The sequence below is a fragment of the Tauraco erythrolophus genome, chromosome 2, assembly GCF_009769465.1.
Source record: "Tauraco erythrolophus isolate bTauEry1 chromosome 2, bTauEry1.pri, whole genome shotgun sequence".
Classification (NCBI taxonomy): domain Eukaryota; kingdom Metazoa; phylum Chordata; class Aves; order Musophagiformes; family Musophagidae; genus Tauraco; species Tauraco erythrolophus.
Window position 1 is genome coordinate 3,071,065 of NC_141466.1, and position 25,444 is coordinate 3,096,508.

Here is a 25,444-nt window from a genome sequence, read left to right on the forward strand (position 1 = left end):
GAGCTACAGACTGTTATTCCCTTCCTCAAGCAGGAGGCAGTGGTAGCAGTAGCATGAAGGGTTCTGTACTTCAACTGTATCGCTGCACTTAAGGCAGTACTATTTCTGCGTTTAGGAAGGGTCTTTAATTGCTTTTCTCCTTCATTCCATTTTCAATTTCTGGTCAATCTAAATTAGATTAATTTCACACACCAGTGAACCCCTAAAGAAGTGTAAATTACCTCCATTTTACCAAACTTAGCCAGATGATGGCAGTTACTCCCTTGATATTTAGCTTCACATCACCCATCATCTTTGACCAAGGTTTCAATCCTGATTAAATCCATGTATTGAGTCATTTTTCCTCGCTCTGTATGAGGAATTGGAGACTGAGACCCACATCTACTGAAGGGAGGCTATTTAATTTATAGTCTACAAGGCCAAATATGTAAGGTCACTGATAGCTGGCATATTTTTCTTTTCTACTGTTCTGGCTTGAAATTGTTAACACACTCTCAGGTCCTGTAAAACCGTGAGCAAACGGGTTTTATGGGAGTGGTTACATCATTGGTTTATGCTCTGAAGCAGTTTGTAGCACACCACATAACCGTTAGCAGGGAGCATCTTCATCTGATTTATGGCCCCAGTGCAACTCCCGCTGAAGCTGGTGGAAAAACGTTTCTTCGTGCTGATGGGAGTTGAATCACACCCCACATAGCACCTGAGACTTTTGTTTAAGTAGTGTTCCCTGCCTGGTGTGGTTTTTTTTTTACTGACTCACCACTTTTTAGAGATTAAATATTAAAGATCTAAGCCTAAAACAAAATTACAAGGAAATGGATTGCCAGAATAACCTGATAGAGGACTCAATGAAGGAAAATGCTTTTCTAGCTTCAAAAGTTATAGTGATGAGGAGAGAAGACTGTTTGCTCCAAAAGTATGTGTCTGGGTGGCTTTTTATATGTAATTTTGAAGACAGTGTTTGTCAGAAATGTGGGTCGTTTGCTTCTGGCATACCGGTGTAGCCACCCTCAGGAAGCCCTGCTGGCCAAATGCCATTCACCTGGCCCTTTGCAGACTTTTTCCATGAGTTTGTTCAGACATCTTCTCTATCATCTATATCTAAGCACCTTTTCAGGAGGGATATAGGAACAATAATCTCTACTGCTCTTGTTTCTTCTGAGTTGATTCATTTTTAAATATTCCCAGTTGTTGGTTGATACATATTTTTGTAAATAAGTCATTTTGGTGTGTGTGGGAGCACCGGTAACGGAAGGCTGGTTTGAAGAAGATGAGTTTTGCATTCTGCAGGGGCAGAGGTCTGGCAAGGACCCAGCAGGCCAGCTGGTCTGCTTTCCTGCCCTCGCAGGTATCTCGTCATGAAAAGGACGAATGCGTCTTGGTTGACATTTTCACTTTTTTTGGTGGAACGCGTCTTTTCGCCGGTGGAGGGGACCTCTCAGAGAGTGGAGGGCAGGTTGGCGGGGAGAGGCGGTTGTCGGAGTGGTGACCGCTTGCAGATCTCCCTGTTCCCTGGGCACGGAGAGCGAGCGGCCGTCTCGCTGCTGTGCTTTTAATGAGCTGTGGAGCGAGGGATGCTGTGTCTCGCACCTTGGGAGGCTTCTTCTGAGACACGGTAATAACCTTCACGGGTTTGCCATCCACCCAAATCAAAGTGAAATTTCCTTTTGACTGTTAAATACAGGAGTCAGAAGGAAGTGAAGGGTTTTGTGTTTGTTTTTTTTCCTTTTGGGTGTGATGGTTTTTCCTCTTTTGCCAGTTCTCATATAGCGTTGCGGACATTTCAGGAGACTAATCTGCAGGAGCACAGCTTATGAAAGATTGGCCTGCCGGAGGATGAGGCTCTGCTTGTTCCAGGAAAAGCTTCTGAGACTGTCACAGCTGAAAAGATTACACACTTCCACAGGAAATTAAATTTGATGTAATACAGTGAAAGAATGACAAAATGGAAAGGGCGTATATAACGCATTTGAGATTATTAAGTGGTAGAAAAATGAAAACTTGAGATCCAATGAAGTGCGTGTAATTTAGATACCGAAACAAAATCCCCAATAGTTGTTTGTGTTTTGTTTTTTTTTTTAAATTTGGTCCTCCACTTTCTTTCGCCCTCTCTCAGTGTTGTTATCTCAATGTGGAAAAACATGACTGTCTTATAAAATTACATCGACTTTTGGGCATGTGAGATTATAAAGCGTTTGAAACAAGTTTCCGAGCAGTCCTCTGGAGTCCAGTTAGGGCTGCATTCTTCCAGAAGGTGCATACATGACACCAGACTGGGAACAGGAGGCAGGAGCTTCCTTCTTGGTGTCCTCGGGTCGACGCAGGGCTTTCTCACGGCCAGGTGCTTCACAGCAAAACGTAGGTTTTCTTTCGAAGGGGACGGTAATCACTTGCAACATTTTAATAACTTTCCCGTAAGATCTGGTTACCTGCAGTTGGGAAGAATAAGCAGGACTCCGGCAGATTGAACTTTATTAACCATCATTAATCCTTTCCCTTTTGACTCCAATCAGTCCCTGGGGTCCTTTTAATGCTCTTGACATTGCACTGGCCTTTCATCGCAGCACAATATACATTTTCCTGTAACTAGAAAACCAATGGCAAAAACCTGACGTAAACTCGAGGTGATGGATGCAGCAGAGGGGACGTGCAGCTGCCAGGTGAAAAGAGGAGAGGGAGCACGTTCTGCCAGCGTGGCGCTTCCCTCGGTGGGGGGAAGGAGGGAGGGAGGGAGAGGGCACCCAAAGGCGCAGGCACTCACAGGGTCTGGTGTGCACCCGCTGGCACCCAGGAGCAAGGGACCAGCCACATCGCTTTGGCCCAGACAGACAGACGGACAGCAAGGCTTTTGTGTCTTCTGCTGGCAAGCGGTGGGGCACCGGGGGCAAAACCCTGCCTTGGAAAGCCCCTCTGTGAGCAGCCCCCAGCCAGCATCCCCAGGGTGGTGAGCTGCAAGGAGCTGGCCCGTGGCCGGCCGGCTGCCGGCCAGGAGGAGGTGGCTTGCGGCATGGGGACCGGGCAAACCCGCTCGGTCCAAGGCGCTGGGTGAATGGATCCTTTCTGTGCCGAGGGGAATGCTGAAAGGAAGGAGTGTTACCAGGTGGTCGAGGGGCAGGCACCTAAGCAACAAACGCCTTCTTCATAAAATAACTACCTGGATTATTGCCTCTCTGTGCAGCCCGCACACAAAACCCTCCGGAAAGCAAGAGGGGAATTCCCTGGTCTGCTGTTCAGGAATTCATGGGATGGAGAAGGCATCCCAAGAATCTACCCCTGTGTGCAGGGAAGCTAAATTCCCTCTTGTTTTTCCGTATACACAAGTCAGCAAGTTTCTCTAGCAAATGCTTCAATTTTAAGCTTAATACTATGCAAATATTTAACTCGGGTCAAAAAAGCCTCAAGCTGGCTTCAGACTATGGGCTGGCTTCCAGCTGTTTCTGCAGGTACAGATCCAATGTTTATGTACACGAATGGTTATTTGTTGGTTTGTTTGTTTATGATGGTAATCTTTTTACAATGAACTTAGATATTTGTGTACCCTGGTTCTGCTTTGAACATACAAATCTACGGACTCGCAATGTGCCTGTAGCCATTTTCAGAAGCTTTGACAAAAAGCTCAGGTCTGCTGAAGATAATCACTGCAGCCTGAATCTTTAGGTGACAGAGTTGTACTGACTAATTTTTTCTCTAACTGAAGTGCCCGAAGCTGTGCTCACCATTGAAAGCCCACCAGCCTAGGTTATGAAAAAACAGCGTGGAAAGATCTGATGCCTGCTGTAATTTGGTTGTCCTGACAAATGAGTGCAAAAGAATATCCAGAAGGAGCGTCAAGACCGTTAGCAATAAATATGTTAACTAGATCTCAAAAAATCTGCTGAAATGTTACCTTGATATATAATGCTTTGCTGTATCCACATGTATTTCATATACATACGAAATATACGTACATGGTACCCATGTACCAGTACAAGTTGGGGACTGAACTGTTGGGGAGCAGCACAGGGGAAAGGGACCTGGGGGACCTGGTGGACAGCAGGATGACCATGAGCCAGCAATGTGCCCTTGTGGCCAAGAAGGCCAATGGCATCCTGGGGTGTATGAGAAGGGGTGTGGTGAGTAGGTCGAGAGAGGTTCTCCTCCCCCTCTACTCTGCCCTGGTGAGGCCGCATCTGGAATCTTGTGTCCAGTTCTGGGCCCCTCAGCTCAAGAAGGACAAGGAACTGCTGGAGAGAGTCCAGTGCAGGGCCACAAAGGTGATGAAGGGAGTGGAGCATCTCCCTTATGAGGAAAGGCTGAGGGAGCTGGGTCTCTTTAGCTTGGAGAAGAGGAGACTGAGGGGGACCTCATTCATGTTTATAAATATGGAAAGGGTGACTGCCATGAGGATGGAGCCAGGCTCTTCTCAGTGGCATCCAATGATGGGACAAGGTGAAATGGATATAAGCTGGAACACAGGAGGTTCCGCTTAAACATGAGGAAGAACTTCTTCCCAGTAAGGGGAACAGAACACTGGAACAGGCTGCCCAGAGAGGTTGTGGAGTCTCCTTCTCTGGAGATGTTCCAAACCCACCTGGACATGTTCTTGTGTGATCTGATCCAGGTGGTCCTGCTCCAGCAGGGGGATTGTACTAGATGATCCTTTGGGGTCCCTTCCAATCCCTGACGTTCTGGGATTCTGGGATTCTGTATGCTTTTTCCAGCCCTTGCCTCAGCTGCCGTGTGGCTGCAAACAGCCTCTTATTAAAAAGGGAAAGTCCGTAGTCTTGTGGACCTTCCGTGATGTGCTCAGCGTGTGAGCTATTGACTTCACCACGACGAGAACAGCTGTGTCAAATGTGTTTCATTTGCATGTGGCAAGCTAGAAAAAGCAAACTCTCTGTGAAGACGAGCAGACAAGAAAGACACCGAACGCCTTAAATGCTCGGGGAGTTAATGCTATGCAGCGATTTTGCTTCTGTTATAGAAGTGTAAAGAACAGTACGCGTCCTGGCGTACATCACCCTCTAAACTGCAAAGGTTTCAGTTCCATGGCAACACCAAGAGCCCGATTGTGCTCAAGGTGTATGTATTAGTGCATTCAGGGTGGGAGGGGTTGGGAGTGGGCTGGGGGAAAATGAAACATGCCAAATTTTCCCATTTGTTTATTTTTTTCCTCTATAAAATAAAGCCTTTGTTCTTAGAAAATCCTAACGGACATGAATACATCCCCTCACCTCCTCATTTCTCTCCAATTGTTGTTTAAATATGTTTTTCTCAGGCAAAAAGTAAATGAAGAGACTGTTTTGTTGGGGTTTTTTTTGTAAGACTGCAAGTATAGCAGCACTTGAATGTTGCAAGAAAATACTGGAGAGAAAGGCTTGGAGGGGGGAGGGGGTCTGCTATTTTTTCTGAGATGTACTGGTTTACAGAGCAGAGTGACGCAGTGTTTGGGTTGTTTTATTATTCTTCTTTTTTTCCTTGATCTTTTTGATCTGCCCTCTTTCTGCATTTCTCTGCATCCACCTCCAGTTTCCCCCGCCTCCCCTGGCTGAGGAGCAGGAAACAAGGCTGAGCTCTGTTTCCTGACATCCAAAGAAATGGAAAAGCACGAGGAAACGGCGTGTTTTGTTTTGCCAGCCGGCTCGGGTTCGCAGACCCGCACCGGGAACGCACCTGCTCCCAGGCAGGGTCAGGAGTCGCCCTCCGGAGCAGCTGGGCAATCAGCCAGGGAATAACCGGGAGCTGATTGTTCCGTGGGTCTTGTTTGATCCACTGGGTTGGCTGTGCAAATTTGGGATGGAGAAGGGGGGCTGCAACGAATGTGTTTTGCTCAGGGTGAAGAACTGCCTAAGGCTGGTGCTGCCAGCTGTGCTGGTGGCCAGCGGGTGGGCGAGCTGCAGGCTCCCAGGGTTTAGAGTCAGACTGGGTGGTGGGGGAACGACCTCCAGATGTTGGTATTTCTGAGGCTACCAGCAGTGCTAATCTGGCACGGGAAAGCCGACAGAAACTGGCAAGTTAAACTGGATTTACAGCTGCTTTGCATTGCTAAAACAGGCAAAGCAGCCAGAACATATCAGTGGATCTGGCCTATGGATTTCTGCGAGGTTTCACTGTGTAACTGGGGAGAGAATATAGCTCTGCAGTTGGAAGTTGCAGTGCCAGGAGGAAGAAAATTAGTCTCTCTCTTATCTGTATCCTTTTTTTTTTTTTCCAACTAGCAAAAGGATTTTTTTTTTTTTTTCTTAAAAACAAGGCTTGTTTTCATTGCAATGGGAACCCCGTCTTTGAGATTCTACTTGGGGGAAATTTGTCCCTCTTCAGGAGACCAGCCCAACATGGGTAAATCTTTTCTAAGGGAATAAATAGAATTGCAAGGATTGAATGATCCCGTCTTGGCATTCTACAAAGGGGTGGATTTCACCCTCGAGGCAGCAGAACTGCAAAGTAAGGTGGTGTCATTTTTAAACAGCCGCTTTGTGAGAGACAGCAGCACTGGGAAACACTGGTTAGTGCTGCCTTTGACACTCTCCCGAGCTTCTTGTTGTTGTGGTTTCTAGTTTCTGCACAGCCCCCAAAACAAAAAAACAGATGTAACTCATTAAATAAATACTAGGGTATGCTTCCCAAATTATGTGGCACCTTCATTTTCCTGACTTTGACAAAGGAACTGTGCATACAACCCTGAATGGAGAGGAGGGATCACTCCAGCCAACAGCGTAGTAAGGGAGGTGAAGGATTCCTTTGTAGGTGTCCCGACCTGGCATAACCCTCTGAACAGGCTCCTGCTGTTTGCAGCACCTTCCCAGCGGAGCACCTCGTTCAGCTTGGCAGGAAGGATGAAGAGAAAGCACCGAAGGGAACATCAAAGGAAGAAGAAAAGGAGGGGAGAAATCAAGGACAGGAAGAGTGAGGAAGCAGAGCAAAGGCAGAAGGTCGAGCAGAGAAGCAACAGGGGGCTGGGAAGAGCACAGCGCAGGAAAGAGATGATGCTCTGGTGCCTGTGAGGGAAAAGTTGTTTTTCAGATGTAATGTAGACCCAAAAAAAAACCGAAAAAAAAAAGAAAATTAAAATACATGAAGTGGGAGAGGATATCAGAGTGATGAAGGAGAAGAATTCAGGCTGATACGAACAGAAAAAGTACAGAAAAAAATACAAATTTATTTCATATACAGTCCAGCTGCTAAGTTGGTAGCATCAAGATCTTGTGCCGTTCTCCACGTGGAGGTTTTGGGGGCTGGTGGGGTGCAACAGGGCCACATCAGGAAGCTGCTGCAGGCACCAGAGTGAGTGGTTGGAGGCAGATCTCTTCTGCGCACCTTGGCTGAAAGCCTGAAGCCAGTAAGAATAACCCCGAGGAAAATTGCCCCTCCTGCCTTTGCAAACTGGCAATCAGAAAAACGTGTCCGGTTCTCTCTGAAGGTATCTGAGGAAGGGCTGTTGCCATGCAGGCAGGGTGAGGGGCTCCCTCTAGATCCCTCTTCTTCCACTCGTTCAGGCTATCTGGGCTACCAGAAATAAACAGCTGAATGGAAATTTTGGTTCTGGCTGTGAAAAGAAGCTTTTGAATGAATTCGACATCAAATAGCGAATATCTTCTTTCCTCCTCCTCCTCTCCACCTACCTTCTTCCTAAACGTTAACATTTCATATCACTTGAGCTAAGTTCAGTGTCTCACTCACCAGATCCTGCGGAAAAATACATCCCTCTTCTGTGGCAAGCTGAAGAAGATGAGAGGTTTGTGGCTTTTTCCTTCTCAATCTCGGCTCCGCTGGGAGAAGCAGCTAAAACTGCTAAAAAACCCTAAAACTGCTTCTCCCTCAGTGGTTTTGCGGTGTCTCTGAAGGAGGCACGGCTTGGCCCACGTCATGCCAGCGTTTGCCAGGGGATGTTTCCTCAGATTGGGGTGACTTCCATCATGATGGGAGGCAGAAGAACATTGCCGTGGAATAAGCCTTGGGCACCGCTATCTGTGCCATTTGAAAATCGTTACTTAAGTGTGAAAGAGAAGAAGAGGATCAAGGATTATGAGATTTAAACTCTGCCCGAAGCCCCAAACCTCCAAATCCTGCCATTTCTGCTTCCCGTTTTCTCAACTCTTGGGCCATCCGTACTTCATTATATTTTTAAACTTCCCTCCAGAACCGCAAAGGTGAGAAATACCCTTTCTCTGCAACAGGTTGTTTTGTGGGCAGCGGCGCCAGTATGCGTTCTCCCGTGGCCCTTTCCCAGCCCAGGACTTCTCACCCCACTCCTTTTTGTCCCTGGCAGCAGGTGGGAGGCTGCAGGCTGCCCGGCCGGGCTGGGGCTGTGCACCCCTGCTCGCTGCCGGGGTGGCCGTGCAACACCTGCGGGCTGAGCCCGGGGCGTCCCTCTGGCTTTCCTCCTCGAGAGCCAGCCACCGATTTTCTTGAGACCTGTGAGGATGTAATTGTTGAGATTTAGTGAGGTTTGTTGTCTGGGAGAGACGATGCGAATGTCTGCGGAGGTGAAGGGACGTACGTTTGAATAGCGGGTTTGTCGTACGAGAAGGGGAATGGTTCTCACTGGGCAGTTGTGTCTGAAATACTCTGCGGTACGCGGTACTATTTACGATAAAGAGGAATGCTTGTATGGTAGAAGCATGGGGGCCTGAGCTTACCTGGAGACCTTAATAATTTTTGCATCTTGCATCTGGGTAAGAACAACCCCACGTACCAGTACGAGTTGGGGACTGAACTGCTGGGGAACAGCACAGGGGAAAGGGACCTGGGGGTCCTGGTGGACAGCAGGATGGCCATGAGCCAGCAATGTGCCCTTGTGGCCAAGAAGGCCAGTGGCATCCTGGGGTGTATTAGAAGGGGTGTGGTGAGTAGGTCGAGAGAGGTTCTCCTCCCCCTCTACTCTGCCCTGGTGAGGCCGCATCTGGAATCTTGTGTCCAGTTCTGGGCCCCGCAGTTCAAGAAGGACAAGGAACTGCTGGAGAGAGTCCAGCGCAGGGCCACAAAGATGATGAAGGGAGTGGAGCATCTCCCTAGTGAGGAACGGCTGAGGGAGCTGGGTCTCTTTAGCTTGGAGAAGAAGAGACTGAGGGGGACCTCATTCATGTTTATAAATATGGAAAGGGTGACTGTCATGAGGATGGAGCCAGGCTCTTCTCAGTGGCATCCAATGATGGGACAAGGGGAAATGGATACAAGCTGGAACACAGGAGGTTCCGCTTAAACATGAGGAAGAACTTCTTCCCAGTAAGGGGAACAGAACACTGGGACAGGCTGCCCAGAGAGGTTGTGGAATCTCCTTCTCTGGAGATGTTCCAAACCCACCTGGACGCGTTCTTGTGTGATCTGATCTAGGTGGTCCTGCTCCGGCAGGGGGATTGTACTAGATGCTCCTTTGGGGTCCCTTCCAATCCCTGACATTCTGGGATTCTGTAACATTCTGTAATTTTTCCTACTAGGAGAAAGCAAGTGGTGAAGAGGCACAAGAGGGGAACGTTGGTGAAAACAGACCTTTTGCCTTTAGTGGAGTGAGTAGGGATGTTTGCGCATCACACCGTAGTTACGCAGAGATGTGCTGATGCTTGCTTATTTTGATCAGTCCTGAGAAACAGATGCAAAAAATTGAACGTGCCTTTCGGGTGCTGTAGTACAATGCTGAGTCGCCTGAAATCAAAGCCAGTTTGACGTGGAAATCCAACGGCTGATGTTTGTGAAACCCCAAAACTCGCAACCAGTAGCTGAGTTTACTTCTCAGCTGTTAGAGAAAAATCACCCTTTCCACAGATGCCGTGTGAGCGAGCCAGCCATTTCTTCATGACAGAAGGATTTTTTTTTCCCTTTCCCTCACCTGGTGTCCAGTCCAGCTATTAGGAATCAGATTTAACCCTCAGTGTTTGTTTCAGGCCCTGTGAGTCTTTAATTCTTTTCCAGCAGCAAAACAATCCTTTTTGATAGACAGGGTAGTTGTTTGCTAATTTGTTTATAATCAGTTCTCCAAGAGGTTGCTTTGATGTGGGAGGAACTGAATTCTTTGGGTGCAAATGCTCACTGCTGACTCTCTTCTTAGTCATTAAGAGATGTTTTTCACATTAAGGCGCCTTTACTTTTAAGGGAAAATGTCAAGCATCTGATACCAGACATTCGAAACGTGTGGTTGCCTAAACAGATGCCAGCATGTGAGGGCAGGGAGGGCCAAGGCCAGTCCAAGCCTTTGCCAGCCTCCCCAAGAGAGACCGAACAACCCCCCATCCCCTCTGGCTGCTCTGCTGCTGCAGCTGCCTGCTCCAGCCCCCAGAACTTGAGACCCCACGGATGCTGGTTCCAGCTACCGACCTACATCCCTGCCGATATGCCTCCGTGCTAAAAGATGTCAGTGTTCTTATCCAAAAAGAATGTCTTTTTTTTTTTTTTTTCCAGTTCCTTTGCCACCTTTTTGTATTTTTGAACTGCAGCTCTTTAAAGGCTCCCTGCCTTTTCAGTTCTTGCCTTTATATAGGTTATTTTTGGAAGCTAGGGAACCAGGAGGAGGGATGAAATTTAGGAGAGTTAACTGCAGTAGAAGTGGAAAGCTCTTTGCCTTGGTGTGCTCTTTCTTCCCTCTCCTTTCTTCTCATGACCTCTGTGGCCCGACCTCCATCGCATCGCTGGTTCCAGGGCACGCCGTAGCCGACGCTCTTTGTGCCCAGCGAGTGGCTTCTTCCCATGCCAGTTCGCAAGCTGTGCTCGCTGCTTCCTCCCTTCAGTGGCCATCGTTTCTCTTCTGCTTTTCTGGGTCAACCAGTTGGCCAAAAAGTGGTAGGTGGTTGAGCAGAGTTTTGAGAGCTGTGAAATACCGGTAGCACTTAGGAGGTGATGTGCCTTAGGGTAAATAGTATGCAGAGAAGAATGTTATTTCTTCATGGGGCAGCCTCACCAAGGTGGCTGGCTTTTTCTTTCTATGTCGGTGTGTTTTTACATTGGAAGCGTTGCATACTGATTGCCAAACTTGCCAAGGAAAAATAAATTTTTTGGAAGACTGGGGAACAGCGACTGAAGCCTGGCCTGGCAGGGAGGCCAGGAGCTCACCTTTTTGGCTCTGGGGCATGGGCAGGCGACGGTGAGCCTGGACCCCAGAATGGTCTGAGCTCTTCTACACTTCACAGAATGACACAGAATGTTACAGAATCACAGAATGTCAGGGATTGGGAGGGACCCCAAAGGAGCATCTAGTCCAATCCCCCTGCTGGAGCAGGACCACCAGATCAGATCACACAAGAACGCGTCCAGGCGGGTTTGGAACATCTCCAGACAAGGAGACTCCACAACCTCTCTGGGCAGCCTGTTCCAGTGTTCTGTTCCCCTTACTGGGAAGAAGTTCTTCCTCATATTTAAGCAGAACCTCCTGTGTTCCAGCTTATATCCATTTCCCCTTGTCCTATCATTGGATGCCAGTGAGAAGAGCCTGGCTCCATCCTCATGACAATCACCCTTTCCATATTTATAAACATGAATGAGGTCCCCCCTCAGTCTCCTCTTCTCCAAGCTCAAGAGACTCAGCTCCCTCAGCCTTTCCTCACAAGGGAGATGCTCCACTCCCTTCAGCATCTTTGTGGCCCTGCGCTGGACTCTCTCCAGCAGTTCCTTGTCCTTCTTGAGCTGAGGGGCCCAGAACTGAACACAAGATTCCAGATGCGGCCTCACCAGGACAGAGTAGAGGGGGAGGAGAACCTCTCTCGACCTACTCACCACACCTCTTCTCATACACCCCAGGATGCCACTGGCCTTCTTGGCCACTTCACATCTTTCGTTTTGAATGCAAAAATGTAAGGAGAAATTTTATATGAAGGAACACCCAAGGACTTTCGTTTTTCTGTGTAGGTTTTCTAAAATCACCAGTGCATAGAAAGACATTGGCCGTGGAGGAGGTCAGGCTGCCCTTTTGGTAACCGAGACAGTACTGGGATAATTGAGATGCCTGTGATTGCCCGTGAAAATTTGCTGATGTTTACACTGCTGTCAGGTATTGAAGTCACACCGTAATATTTATTGTGGTGTCTTGCAATGGATTTTAAACCAGATCGATATCACAGCACGGAGTGGGAATTTTCCTCGTTTTTTCTGCAGTTATGAAAACGCCTAAATAGCAGTATAGTGCAGTGAATGTGAAACGTTAAAAGCTGGTTGTGTGTGAGCTGATAAGAGCAGATTGGTGGAGGAGGAAGTAACCTGAGTGTGGTGGACATCAAAGCAGGGGATGATTTGAGACTCAAAGCAGTAACATGCCATCTTTGAAGGATGGGTTTGGGTCAGTGGCGTAACAAGAAGTAATAATGAGGAGGACTTTAACCCTAAATTAAAAAAAAAAAAAGACAAGAAGCAGATGATTCTGTACAAGAAGCTGCACAACTGATGCAGAAAGCCAGCCAAATATAGAGAGAATGAAACCAACAGAACATGAAGTACTGTCTTAAAATAGGTAGAAATGGAGGGGTTTTTACTACGGCGCTATGGCAGAGATCAATTAAACTGTGCAGAATGGTTGTGCAAAATGTTCACTGTAGGGAAATCACCGTTTTCCGTCAATTCCAGGAAGGAGTGCTGGCATGCCGCCGGCAGTGATTTATTTTCACCCAGCCCTGGTGCTTGTGGCTGGCACTCAATGAACTCTTCCAGGGTGAATTATTTATTTAATTAAGAACGGCCACAGTTGCACCGAGACACTGGCAGCACAGCAGCAGGAAGTCTGTTAGAGATTAAGTTTAACTTCTTACAGACAGGCTGCTTAGGTTTACTATAAATAATTAAAATCGTAAATAAGTGTATGTTGGCGTTTTTGTTTCAGCTTATTAACAACAGTTCATGATATTGAACTGTTCAAGGCCAGGTTGGATGAGGCTTTGGGCAACCTGGTGTAGTGGAGGGTGTCCCTGCCCATGGCAGGGGGGTTGGAACTGGATGATCTTTGAGGTCCCTTCCAACCCCAACCATTCCATGATTCTATGATTCTATGAATGCAGTGCGTGTACCTCTAATGGGCTGTAGTCCACTAATTTCTTGGTTAACTAACTCAGAGGCTTGTGCAGCAAGCCAGGACTGATCAGATTGTTGCTAACTGAACTTTGGAACTTCTCATGAGAAAAGGAGCCGTCATTAAGAGAAGAGTCAAATTTATGAGTGCATAAGCATGAGCAACCCACAAACTTTCTTTTCAGTTGGTATTCCCATAAGAGCAAAGAGAGGAATCCCCCTCTTCTTATGCCAAATAGGTAAGGTGGTGGTTTCTTCTTAGTTTAAGATGTTCCAGATGACAGTTATAGCTGGTGGTTTGAGGGAGTCCCAGGAAGAGAGGAATTTGAATATAACTAATGAGAGAAACTGTTGTTTGGGGAGAAATCCCTGGAGAGTCTCTACTAAATTTCGTATTGTTATCTGTGTTGTTTGGTTGTTTTTTTTTTTTTAATGAAAAGAAGCAGTGTGATTTGGTAATTGTACTTTTATCAATAAATCTGATTTTTGAAGAATACATTCTGAGTTTGATCCTGGCTTTCTTTCCCCGATTGTTGAGTAATAGGAAAAATCTTGCAGGAGGAAAAGAAGCCACCTCTTTTAGAGGAAACCACTCGTGGATTTAAGCTGCATAGTTTGACAGGAAGGAAAAAAAAGGAGAAATGTTTTGAAAAATATCAGAAATGGACAGTTGTGAAACATTGGACGTATTTGGTTTCAGACAAGTGTAATAAGCAAATCAACACAGAGCTGAATTCACCTTCCAAGGGCAAGTTGCCCTTTCGGTGGATGCTGGTGGAGGGGACCAGCAGGCGGGCTGCCAGCAGCCGAGGTGGGGCTCTGTCCTTTGCAGGGGCTGCTTTGGACCTTCCCCTCTCCTCCCCGTGTCCTTGCTTCCTCCACGGTCCTGCTGATCTCCTGACGGGTCCTCGCTGAAGCTGTTGGCAGCAACATCTGAAAGACTCTTTGACTTTGAGAGGTTGGCTTTTCTCTCCGCAAGCTGAGCTCTCCATCCAGCACTGCCGAAACTCGGAGCGCCAGGGCGGCTGGTGTTTGAGGAAGGGTTTCCCACTGTCCTGGCTGGGGTTTCACATCCCAGAGTGACTGCTCTGGCTCCCCATCCTGCATGGCTGCCTGCCTGAGCCCACGCTGGGCTGGTTTGGGCAGCTGGATGGGCAGCAAGCTGTTGGACCGATGGGGGTTTCTGATGGTTAACACCTCGGATCGGCTCCCCATGGGCACAGGCAAACTCTAGAGCTGGCAGGAGCACACAGCTGCCGTGGGGGAGGAAGAAGCAAAGTGGCATTTCCTCCTCTTGGGTGGCAGCTCGCCGTTGGACCGCCCTCGCCGGAGCATGAAACTGCGTCCTCAGTGTGCAGATCATGTCTTGTATGTGTGAGGTCATTCACACTTGAGTATGATGTTATATTATCGTGGGGATCAGGAATGGATACTGAGAAAACGATGGAGAGGACAGCAGTGTTTCCTGTGCTGCCTTTTCCCACTCCCCACTTTTGGTGACCCCAGGTCACTCTCAGTGGTTCCCTTTCCAAGTGGAGTTAGAAATGGATGTACATTCAGAATTGGGTTTTTATTGGCAGCACCTGTGAACAATCAAAGATTATTTGTGCAGATTTGCAATCAGCTTCAGACTGAAATGAGCATGATTTCATAACAGTTTGTTTGCAGTCATTGTTTTTATTTTTTGCAAAGAAATAAAAGGCTTTACAGTAGCTCCGAGGTATGATTCTAGTTACTGTGCACTAGAATCACGTAGAATCACAGAATGGTTTAGGCTGGATGGTCTTTTAAAGATCATCTAGTCCAACCCCTGCTGCCATGGGCAGGAATGTCTTTAACTACATCAGATTGCTCAAAGCCCCATCTGACCTGATCTTGAACACTCCAGGGATGGGCTATCCACAGCTTCTCTGGGCAACCTGTTCCAGTGTTTCAGCACCCTCATTATAAAAAATTTCTTCCTAATATCCAATCTAAATCTGCCCTCTTTCAGTTCAAAACCGTTGCCCCTTGTCCTATCACTACAGATCTTGGTAGAAAAATGCCTCTCTATCTTCCTTCTAGACCCCCTTTAAGTACTGGAAGGCTGCCATAAGGTCTTCCCTGGAGCCTTCTCTTCCCCAGGCTGAACAGCCCCAACTCTCAGCAGTTCATCATAGGAGAGGTGTTCCAGCCAGGTCATTTTCATGGCCCTCCTCCAGACCCGCTCCAACAGGTCCATGTCTTTCCTGTACTGAGGACCCCAGAGCTGAACGCAGTATTCCAGGTGGGGTCTCACGAGAGCAGAGCAGAGGGGCAGAATCCCCTCCCTCGACCTGCTGACCACGCTGCTTTGGATGCAGCCCAGGACATGGTTGGCTCTCTGGGCTGCCAGCGCACATTGCTGGCTCATGTCCAATATTTCATCTACTAATATCCCCAAGTCCTTCTCTGCAGAGCTGCTCCGAGTCCATTCATCCTCCAACTTGTACCGATACTGGTCATTGCCCCAACCCATGTGCAGGACTTTGCACTTGGCCGTGTTGAATTTCGTGCAGTTCATGTTGGCTCACTTCTCAAGCCTGTCAAGGTCTCTATGGATGGCATCCCTTCCCTCCAGTGTATCAACTGCACCACTCAGCTTGGTGTCATCTGCAAACTTGCTGAGGATGCACTCAGTCCCACTGTCTCTGTCATTAATAAATACATTGAACAGTATTGGTACTAATATGGACCCCTGAGGGACACCACTTGATGCTGATCTCCATTTAGACATTGAGCCATTGACTGCAACTCTTTGGATATGGCCATCCAGCGAATTCCTTATCCATCCAGTAGTCCATCCATAAAATCCGTATCTCTTCAATGTAGGGAGACAGGGATGTTGTGTGGGACTGTGTCAGAGACCTTAACAGAATTACATCAGTGGCTCTTCTGTTATCCACCAATGCAGTCACTAGAGAATAATACATAGACTGAACCTGTCATATGGGTATGGATTCAAACTGAAAGAGGGCAGATTTAGATTGGATATAAGGAAGAAGTTTTTCACTGTGAGGGTGGTGAGGCACTGGCACAGGTTTCCCAGAGAAGCTGTGGATGCCCCATCCCTGGAAGTGTTCAAGGCCAGGCTGGATGAGGCTTTGGGCAACCTGGTGTAGTGGAGGGTGTCCCTGCCCATGGCAGGGGGGCTGGAACTGGATGATCTTTGAGGTCCCTTCCAACCCAAACCATTCTCTGATTCTATGATTCTATGTTTCAATGGTTAACTTTATTTGGTCCTGTAAAATCAAGTGGCATGTATAGGATGTGAACAGACTGCTGAGGCTACTAGTATTTTTCATCACCATACTCTAAAAATACTTTTCAAGAATTTGGGTAAAGAATAGATGTCAAAATTATTTTTAATTAATATCTCGGAATAGGAAAGTATGCTTTCCTCAACTTACAGTTCCTCAACTTGAAACGAGCTAGTTATTTCATAGACCTGACCTGAATACAGTGGAATGAACCCTCAGATGCTCTTGCTGCAGCTGCAGAAGAGGCAGTTGCTATCAAATGCTGGTTTCTCCCTTCAGCAAAACCTGGTGCCAGGTGCTCAGGCAATAGCTTTCCTGGGTTTCATGGTTTGATTTTATTCAAAACTTCAGCATAAACTCCTGTAATCTACTGCTAACTATGCTACCAAATGTAACCAGTTTAGACTGTATAATAGGTAGAGATAATTGAAATTTAAGTATACTATTTCCAAAATACAAACTTTGGTTTTCATGTTAAATATCTAAAATAAGCACAACTCCCACCACCACCATCCATTGTTCCTCGTCTTAGATTTCTTCTCGTCTTTCTTGCATGCAAAGGAAAGTATCAGATTCCTGCTTGGAAATGGAGAAAAACCATTATGTTGTCTCAGAAGCTTCTATTTCTGTAATATTTTGCTTTTCAATTATAATCAATATTACCTGTTTTGCCAACACTAGCATTGGGAGGAAAGCCCTAAGAGATTGATGTGCAGGCAGAATGAGAATAGCATGCCTATTTTTACGTTTCTGACATCAGTGTCCTGGTTTATCTGATGTTGTGTGACACAGTGACTAAATGCTCCATACTATTCCATCCTCAGTGAGCCAAACATCTTTTCCAGTATTGCCCCTTGTTTCAAAACTTGCAGAAACTTTTAAAAAAATAATTTGCTCATTTGAGGCGTTCTTTTGCTGTCTGCTTGGAAAGCTAATAGTTTCTTTACTTTTCCTAAACAATATTCCTACACCACATTAATGTATATTCCCGATTAGATACTCATGGGTCAGTAAGATAATTACTCAGCTTCGTACTTCAAATATGGCATTTTTAAAACCATCACGAAGCTTTGTTACAACAGGACTTCTCTGCACTCTTTTATACTTATTTAGATGGGTACACTGAGTTACCATCATGATTCCTGTTCTGTTCTTTACCTGTTTTCATTATTTTTTCTCTCCATTGAAAAGCAGTACATTTTTGCTACTGGGAACAGTAAAAGCTACTCCTGCCACATCCTTATTTTCCCACATCTCCTTCTACCCCTTAGATACCACCTTCACTCCCCGTCTGTCACATTCCCACATCCGTACCTGTTCCGTACAAGGGTTTGGAGTTCCTTTAGGTTTCAAGAAAACAGGCTTTTGAAAAGCCTGTTGGCTTCCATAAGTAGTTGCACAAACCAGCCTTGTGCTAAGTCTCCTGCATGAGAACTGACAGAACCGACAGCTGTTCCTTGTTTTGTTTTTTTTTTTTTAAAAAAAAAGAGAGAAGTGAACTATGCAAAAAATTTCACTTTCCACATGGAGTAAAATGCCTGTTTTATGTGAACAAAGGGTTTTGAGTGTTCCTTGTTCGAGCAACCCCTTGGTCTTTCAATGACATAGAGATTTGGATTGCATCCCCTTAATGAGTATTGATGGAGTCTGTGGTGTCCTTTTCCCGGGGGGAGCGTGTGAAAGTACCGTTGGCTGTGATGCTGTAATAAGGTGCTAGAGAAACGGAGCCCCAGGACCCTTCCAAACTGCCTGGCTGCTGTGATTAACCTGTCCTGTGTTTCAACGGGCAAATGGCATGTGGGAAGTTAACTTTCCAAGCACAGCTGGATGTGGCAGGAGCAGCCTGGTGCTTCCCAAACGTTTGAGCCATTACTGCCTTACGGCTGCTGTTCGGGCACAGAAATAAGGGAGCTTTCTTCTTCCCAATCGAGGTATAAACAGACCTTTTGAGAATTACGAACACAGCCCTAAAAATTAGTCCGTCTCACAGTACTTATGTTGAGCTTCAGATCCTGGTCTCCCTTCTACGTTTACACAGAATCCCAGAATGTCAGGGATTGGGAGGGACCTCAAAGGATCATCTAGTCCAATCCCCCTGCCGGAGCAGGACCACCTAGATCAGATCACACAAGAATGCGTCCAGGCGGGTTTGGAACATCTCCAGAGAAGGAGACTCCACAACCTCTCTGGGCAGCCTGTTCCAGTGTTCTGTTCCCCTTACTGGGAAGAAGTTCTTCCTCGTGTTTAAGCGGAACCTCCTGTGTTCCAGCTTAGATCCATTTCCCCTTGTCCTGTCATTGGATGCCACTGAGAAGAGCCTGGCTCCATCCTCATGACAATCACCCTTTCCATATTTATAAACATGAATGAGGTCCCCCCTCAGTCTCCTCTTCTCCAAGCTCAAGAGACCCAGCTCCCTCAGCCTTTCCTCATTAGGGAGATGCTCCACTCCCTTCACATTTATGTTGATAACGATTGATGTGGTGCTACAGACATCTGTGTGGCTTTAACTAAATGCATGGGGACAGCCAGCTCCGGCCACGGCAGGGATTTCCCTCCAACTGGCGGATCTCCCTTTCAGGATTTGGACACCGTTTGCTTTGCCCCACCTGTCACACTGGAGGTGGTGTCCGGGGTGTGCGTTGGCATCCCTGTCTTGCCGCTTTGAAGGTGCAGCGGCACTCCAGGCACGTCCCCACCCCGCCGTGCAGCGGTGGGCTGATGGGGCCATGTGCCTCCGTCCTGTCCCATGCGGCATCTGCGGAGAGGGGCTGGAGGGCGAGGGGAGAGAAGGGGAGGGGAGCACGGCAGGTGGAACGGGGAGTGCGTCCCTTCGACAGATCATAGAATCATAGAATCATGGAATGGTTTAGGTTGGAAGGGACCTCAAAGATCATCCAGTTCCATCCCCCCTGCCATGGGCAGGGACACCCTCCACTACACCAGGTTGCCCAAAGCCTCATCCAACCTGGCCTTGAACACTTCCAGAGATGGGGCATCTACAACTTCTCTGGGCAACCTGTGCCAGTGCCTCACCACCCTCACAGTGAAAAATTTCTTCCTTCTATCCAATCTAAATCTCCCCTCTTTCAGTTTAAAGCCATTGCCCCTTGTCCTATCACTACACGCCCTTGGAAAAAGCCCCTCTCCAGCTTTCCTGTAGGCCCCCTTTAGGTACTGGAAGGCTGCAATAAGATCCCCCCGGAGCCTTCTCTTCTCCAGGCTGAACAGCCCCAACTCTCTCAGCCTGTCTCCATAGCAGAGGTGCTCCAGCCCTCGGATCATCTTTGTGGCCTCCTCTGGCCCCGCTCCAGCAGCTCCATGTCCTTCTTGTGCTGGGGACTCCAGAGCTGAACACAGTATTCCAGGTGGGGTCTCACGAGAGCGAAAGAAGCTCAGGCTCCCACAATGGCACAAGGGAGGTCCCGGGCTGTGAGTTGTGACACTGCCTGATCCAGCACTGACTGACGTTGCATCAATTCCGGAACATGTGGCAAAACATCGTGCGTGGCTTATAAGCTGTTTAAAGGCTCCTGAGGAAGTGGGGGGTTATAGCACTGCTGAACAGGTGAGGGGCTTCGTGCGTTTCATGTGGAACGGTGCGAGTTGTTTTCCCATGGCATTTGCAAACTTGATACGAAGTATTTTTAGGTCGTACTTCACAGGTTCTCGGTGACGTGGTGTCATACACATTCATACCTCTCCCAGTTTTCATGACGCTTGTGTGATGGTAAGAGCTCCTACAATTGAGAGCCCTAGGGGATTTGAATGTTTTGGCTCCCACATCTTCTGAAGGGAGCGAATTGTTTTGTTCCAGCGCGTTGCGTTGAGTGGGCACCAGCGAAAGACCCAGGAATGACGGGAGGAGAAAAGAGAGACTGCTATGAGGTGTCTGCAGCAAATTGGTTAGGATAATCAGCTAGAGGGCACCAACGAATATTTCTTCTTATGTCTGTTAAATTAGGCCATGTGGATCTGCCAGCGTATATATGCAGGAGAGAAACATGAGGGCTTTGCGAAACAGTAGTGATAAAAATCATTTTCGGTGTTATTTTTAATAACGTTATCGCAGATGAAGAAAGTGAGGTTGAAGTTTGTAGCCTGGGACGTTTCTTTCTCCTTCTTTACAAGGTAAACACTGTAAATCCTGGAGTGTTTGTTTGGCTAGGTAATGCCTTCCAGAAGTATGTCGATGAAGTAGGCATTGAAGTCATAAAATACTTTCCTATGTTTAGATTTTAAATATGCAATAGCAAGTCATTAACTTTTAGACTCCTAAGCACCAAAATTGCTTCTGAAAAGGGGGGGCTTGGATGTTAAAATAAGTTAATTAAAAAAACTAGATTTTAATACAGATTAAGATTTTAAGATTAATATAAAATAAGATTTTAATGTAGCCAGAAATGCACGGTCAGTGTTTCGCCGTCGGCAGTGTTAGTAGGCTCAGCTATATCCTAGTAAGTTTGGTTGCTGTGAGGGCATGTGAAGGATCCCGAAACTGTTGAAGGGGTCAGGAGTATTGTGGGATTACCAGTTGATTGGTTAATTTAGAGGATTACGTTTTTAACTCGATATTAATGCAGTAAAAAAAATCCAGTTGCACAGAATCATAGAGTAATTTAGGTTAGGAGTGATCTCTGGTGGTCATCTTTCTAGCCCCTGCTCAAAGCAGGTGCATGGTACGTGGTTTTGCATTACCTTTCCGTGGTTTTGATTTGTACAAGAAAGATTAACTCTTCAAGTCTTTTTTTGAATAGTAGGGAGGCAAACGCCAAAGAGAGGTAAAAATCAAGCCGGACGTATTTTACGAAGAAGTTGATCCAGATAGCGTTGAGGTGTCACCAAAAAAACCCACCCCACTTCACATACGATATTTTTTTTAGAACAAACATTGCTCTTGGGTAGCACAAGGGACTTAGTTTGAGCATTTGTGATTTCATTTTAAATTTTCTTTGCGTTGCTGGCTAATACGTGGACGGAATGGGTCGATAGTAAGAGCAAAGGCTGTACAGCCAGTGGCTATACAGCGTTTTATAGCCAGTGGTTCTGTTTAGACTTAATCCCTGTAACGCAGTGTTAAAATTTACAAAACAGCTTGTAATTGCAGTAGCTTATTTAAACCAGCTATTTGTGGTTATGTCTGCTGAGGAAACTTAAACTTCAGCGTGCCCCAGCCATCTAATAGCAGCAAATTGACTGCGGGGCTCTTGTAAGAATATCTAAATGTAGGCTGTTGAATAATCCCTTTGGGGGCCCTGTAACTATTTTTGTGCCTGGATATGCGTCATCAGTGGGTATTTTCTCTGGTGACTAGCTTACATCAGTAGGTCTCCTACCATACACTCCATCAGTGAGTGACTTATGATTGATGGGAGTCACGGCTGCTGTTCAGCTTTTATCTGTGACCTCAAATAATGGACAACAGGAATTTCCCGGCTGTTAAATTCCTTGAATGACTGAAGACACGGGATGGCTCTGATGATGAACGCAGGTAGTACCCAGATACTGGGTGTTCGCCGGGGGCCGAGGCGGGGAGGAAGGAGAGGGGGGTTCCTTGGCTGCGAGGCAGCGGATCCTGCTCCGACGCGTAGCCGGAAGGTACCCTGCCCCGGATGCCGGGGCAGCGGCCGTGCCGGAGGACCGCTGAGCGACGGTGATGCTCTGACCAAGTCTCCCGAGCTCTCCAGCCGTACGTGTCCACCGGCGGCGGTGGCGTTTCGGTGTGCGTCGGGCTGTCTTATCCCAGGGAGACTGAGCGTTTGCAGCTCTGCGGAGGGAAGTGCTGTGGAATTTCAGCTGCAGCCTGGTTGTTTTCTTAACCCTTTTTGTTACTGCCTGTGAGCAGCGAAGGGATTTATCGGAGTGTTTAACCCAGGTGCTGTCCGGGCTAAATCCGAAGGTGCGGTAGGCGACGCGGTTTTAAGGTGAAGTTGCACCTGCCACAGTGACCCACTGAGCATGCGGTTGCAGTTCATTTCCCAGTGTTCAACACTTCATATTCTGAAAATAAGGACTGCAGAGGCTGAGTTATCCCCTCTTTCTCCTTCAACTCTGCCTTTCTGTCAGAAGCTGACATGTGAAATGGGGCTACGAGATTTTTGTGAGTGTTACCTGTGATGAATTTAGCAGCTTGAGTCAGCCCTACGGTGGGGCACTTTGTCATTTTTTCTCCTTTCCCTCCTGTTCTTCCCATCTCTCCCGGGCTCAGTCCCTCTGATACAGCTGGGATAGGAAATCAGAGATCAGCTCTCTGCGAACTCGAGCTCTGAAGTCTCTCAAGCCCTCCTCCGGGCAACCAGGGAGTAAAAATGACAGACAGGGATGCTCTCGGTGTGATTGATGATTAAAAAAGTCCTTAATGCTGTTTATCGTGCGGCATTGTTTGGCCGAGGGAGGACAGCAGCTGGATCCAAATTCCTCCTCACCACTTCTTCCTGTTGGCAGGTGGCCCTCCCCACGGGCTGCGCCTGCAGACTCTCACCCGGGTCTTATTTGAGCGCCTGCTGTTGTTTTTCACTCAGCTGACAGCAGAACGGGCTTTTCCGCAGGATTTTGAGAGTTGAAAACTTTCAGAAGGAGATCGGAGCTTCGTTTTTAACTTGCCTGTGTGTCTCCTCCCCCGCGTGTCCTAGCCCCGAGGTCGCAGTTAATGAATGAAACCAGGCTTCCCGCGGGAGCCGGGGACCCACCTCTGTGCGGTCGGTGACACAGTGCTGGCATGAAGCCGCCTTCGGAAGCATCGGAAGCACGGCGCGGGCTGTCGTGGCGTGGATGCTCTCCCTCTGAGGGATGCAGGTTGCGTACACCTTCCCGTTCCCGGCAGATGGGTGCCTGGTCCAACACACGCGCTGGGTCTGAAGCAGGTTTCCTCATCCTCTCTCCGGCTAGTCGAGTGCTGGTTGGGAATCGCATTCGGCAGGAGTAGTAGGAAGAGAAGCGGCAATTAAAAAGAGGCTTGGGAGATCGAGGGAGAGGAAGGAATGAAAAGGTTTTCATTGAGCCGTGATTTATGAGTGTACTCTTCCTTTGTTTCTGTGTCATATTTATTTTGCAGTCACTTCGATAAGACTGTGATTCATGACAAACTGGTTATGTAATTCAAAATCCGTAAAAGGTTAAGCACAAAAATCTTCATGAATCTTGAGTCATTCGCATTAAAATTCCATGAATTTTCCTGGGGTACTGTGCTTAGAAAATGTAAAACGTTGCTAACTAGTTGATGTTGCTATAGGTATTATTTGCCACAGCTTTCTAGGAATCGTTATGCCCATATAGCCAACGGAATCCTGGCATGTATCAGAAACAGTGTGGCCAGCAGGAGCAGGGAAGTGATTGTCCCCCCGTACTCAGCACTGGTGAGGCCACACCTGGAGTACTGGGTCCAGTTTTGGGCCCCTCACTTCAAGAAGGACGTTGAGGTGCTGGAGCGGGTTCAGAGAAGAGCAACAAAACTAGTGAAGGGTTTGGAGAACTTGTCCTGTGAGGAGCAGCTGAGGGAGCTGGGACTGGTCAGTCTGGAGAAGAGGAGGCTCAGGGGGGACCTTCTCGCTCTCTACAGTTACCTGAAAGGGAGTTGTAGGGAGATGGGGGTCAGTCTCTTCTCCCACGTTAGGAATGACAGGACGAGAGGGAATGGCCTCAAGTTGCACCAGGGGAAATTTAGGTTGGATATCAGGAAGAATTTCTTTCCAGAGAGGGTTGTGAAGTATTGGAACAGGCTGCCCAGGGAGGTGGTGGAGTCCCCATCCCTGGAGGTGTTTAAAAACCATGTGGATTTGGTGTTGAGGAAGATGGTTTAGGGACCCTGACAGTGCAGGGTGAACGGTTGGACTCGATGATCTTGAGGGTCTCTTCCAACCAGATGATTCTATGATTCTATGATTATGCCCGTTAACATCTTCTGACTAATAATGACCTCCTTTCCCGCCGTTTTTAAGGGGATTGTATTTTTAGGGTAGTGACAGTATTTTAGGGTAGGTTTTGTTTGCAACATTTACGTGAAAGCTCAGCATCACCAAGTTTCCAGAAAGACTCTGCAGGCCTTCAGAACGTTTCAGAGAGGGTTGCTGTTTGCTAGGAAGAAGCATGAGAAAGTCACCTGCCGATTCCCGATGCTTGGCACTGGGGCTGCCTGCGAGGCAGAGGGATGAAGTCCAAGCTGACGTGTGGCAGTGTAGGTAGCTCCCTCTGTGCTGTGGCAGAGGTGTCATGCTGGGGATAAACTCCTGTAGGTGCTGGCCCTGCAGTGGACTCCCACCAGGAAGATGCCTGGATCCGTATGCCTGCGCCCTGTTGGCCTCAGTGACTGAGTCCAGGCACCGAGTCCTGCTTGCCCGGCTTGAATCATGGAATGACGACCACGATGGCTAAAGGCTTGTTTTTGCAGAAGAGCCTTCGCCTAGTCAATGGCCACCTTTAAAATATTGTCAGTTGCCCTGGGCAACGGCTAACCAGATATTTCGTTTTGGTGGTTAAAATATTTGGTGTCGTGAGCAAGGGATACTGCACGTTGACTGGAAGTGAAAGCATCCGCTGCTGCATCTTCTACTAACTTTGTTGGCAAACTTCTCCTTCCCCCACGGAGGCGTGTTGGTGTGCAACTGGTTCCCAGTGGGCGCAGGGTTGTAATCACCATTCTTGGGAGGCGAAAACAGAAAATGAATCTGACACGGGAATATCAGGGGCTTGATTTTGAAATTTTTTTAAGGTGTCAGCCAAAGTAAAAGATTGAATACAGTTCATTTCTCTCCTCCCTGTTAAATCTATGACTGCGCACTCTGTACAGCTGCTGTGGTGTCGGGTATTTGTTGAGGGTTATTGCAGCCTCCCAGTACCTAAAGGGGCTACAGGAAAGCTGGAGAGGGGCTTTTTACAAGGGCGTGTAGTGACAGGACAGGGGGCAACAGATTTAAACTGAAAGAGGGGAGATTTAGATTAGATCTGAGGATGAAATTCTTCCCTCTGAGGGTGGTGAGGCACTGGCACAGGTTGCCCAGAGAAGCTGTGGCTGCCCCATCCCTGGAAGTGTTCAAGGCCAGGTTGGATGAGACTTTGAGCAACCTGGTGTAGTGGAGGGTGTCCCTGCCCATGGCAGGGGGGTTGGAACTGGATGATCTTTGAGGTCCCTTCCAACTCTTACCATTCTATGATTCTATGAATTGGTGTTTTTATAGTTTTGTATTGTTTCAATAAAGTACTCTCAG

General features: G+C 47.5%; 1 protein-coding gene across 7 annotated transcripts in view; it reads left to right on the forward strand.

Moving 5' to 3' along the window:
• HIVEP2 (HIVEP zinc finger 2) overlaps window positions 1–25,444 on the forward strand; it is a 163,214-nt gene that overhangs the window by 37,117 nt on the left and 100,653 nt on the right. The gene's annotated exons all lie outside the window — the stretch shown is intronic.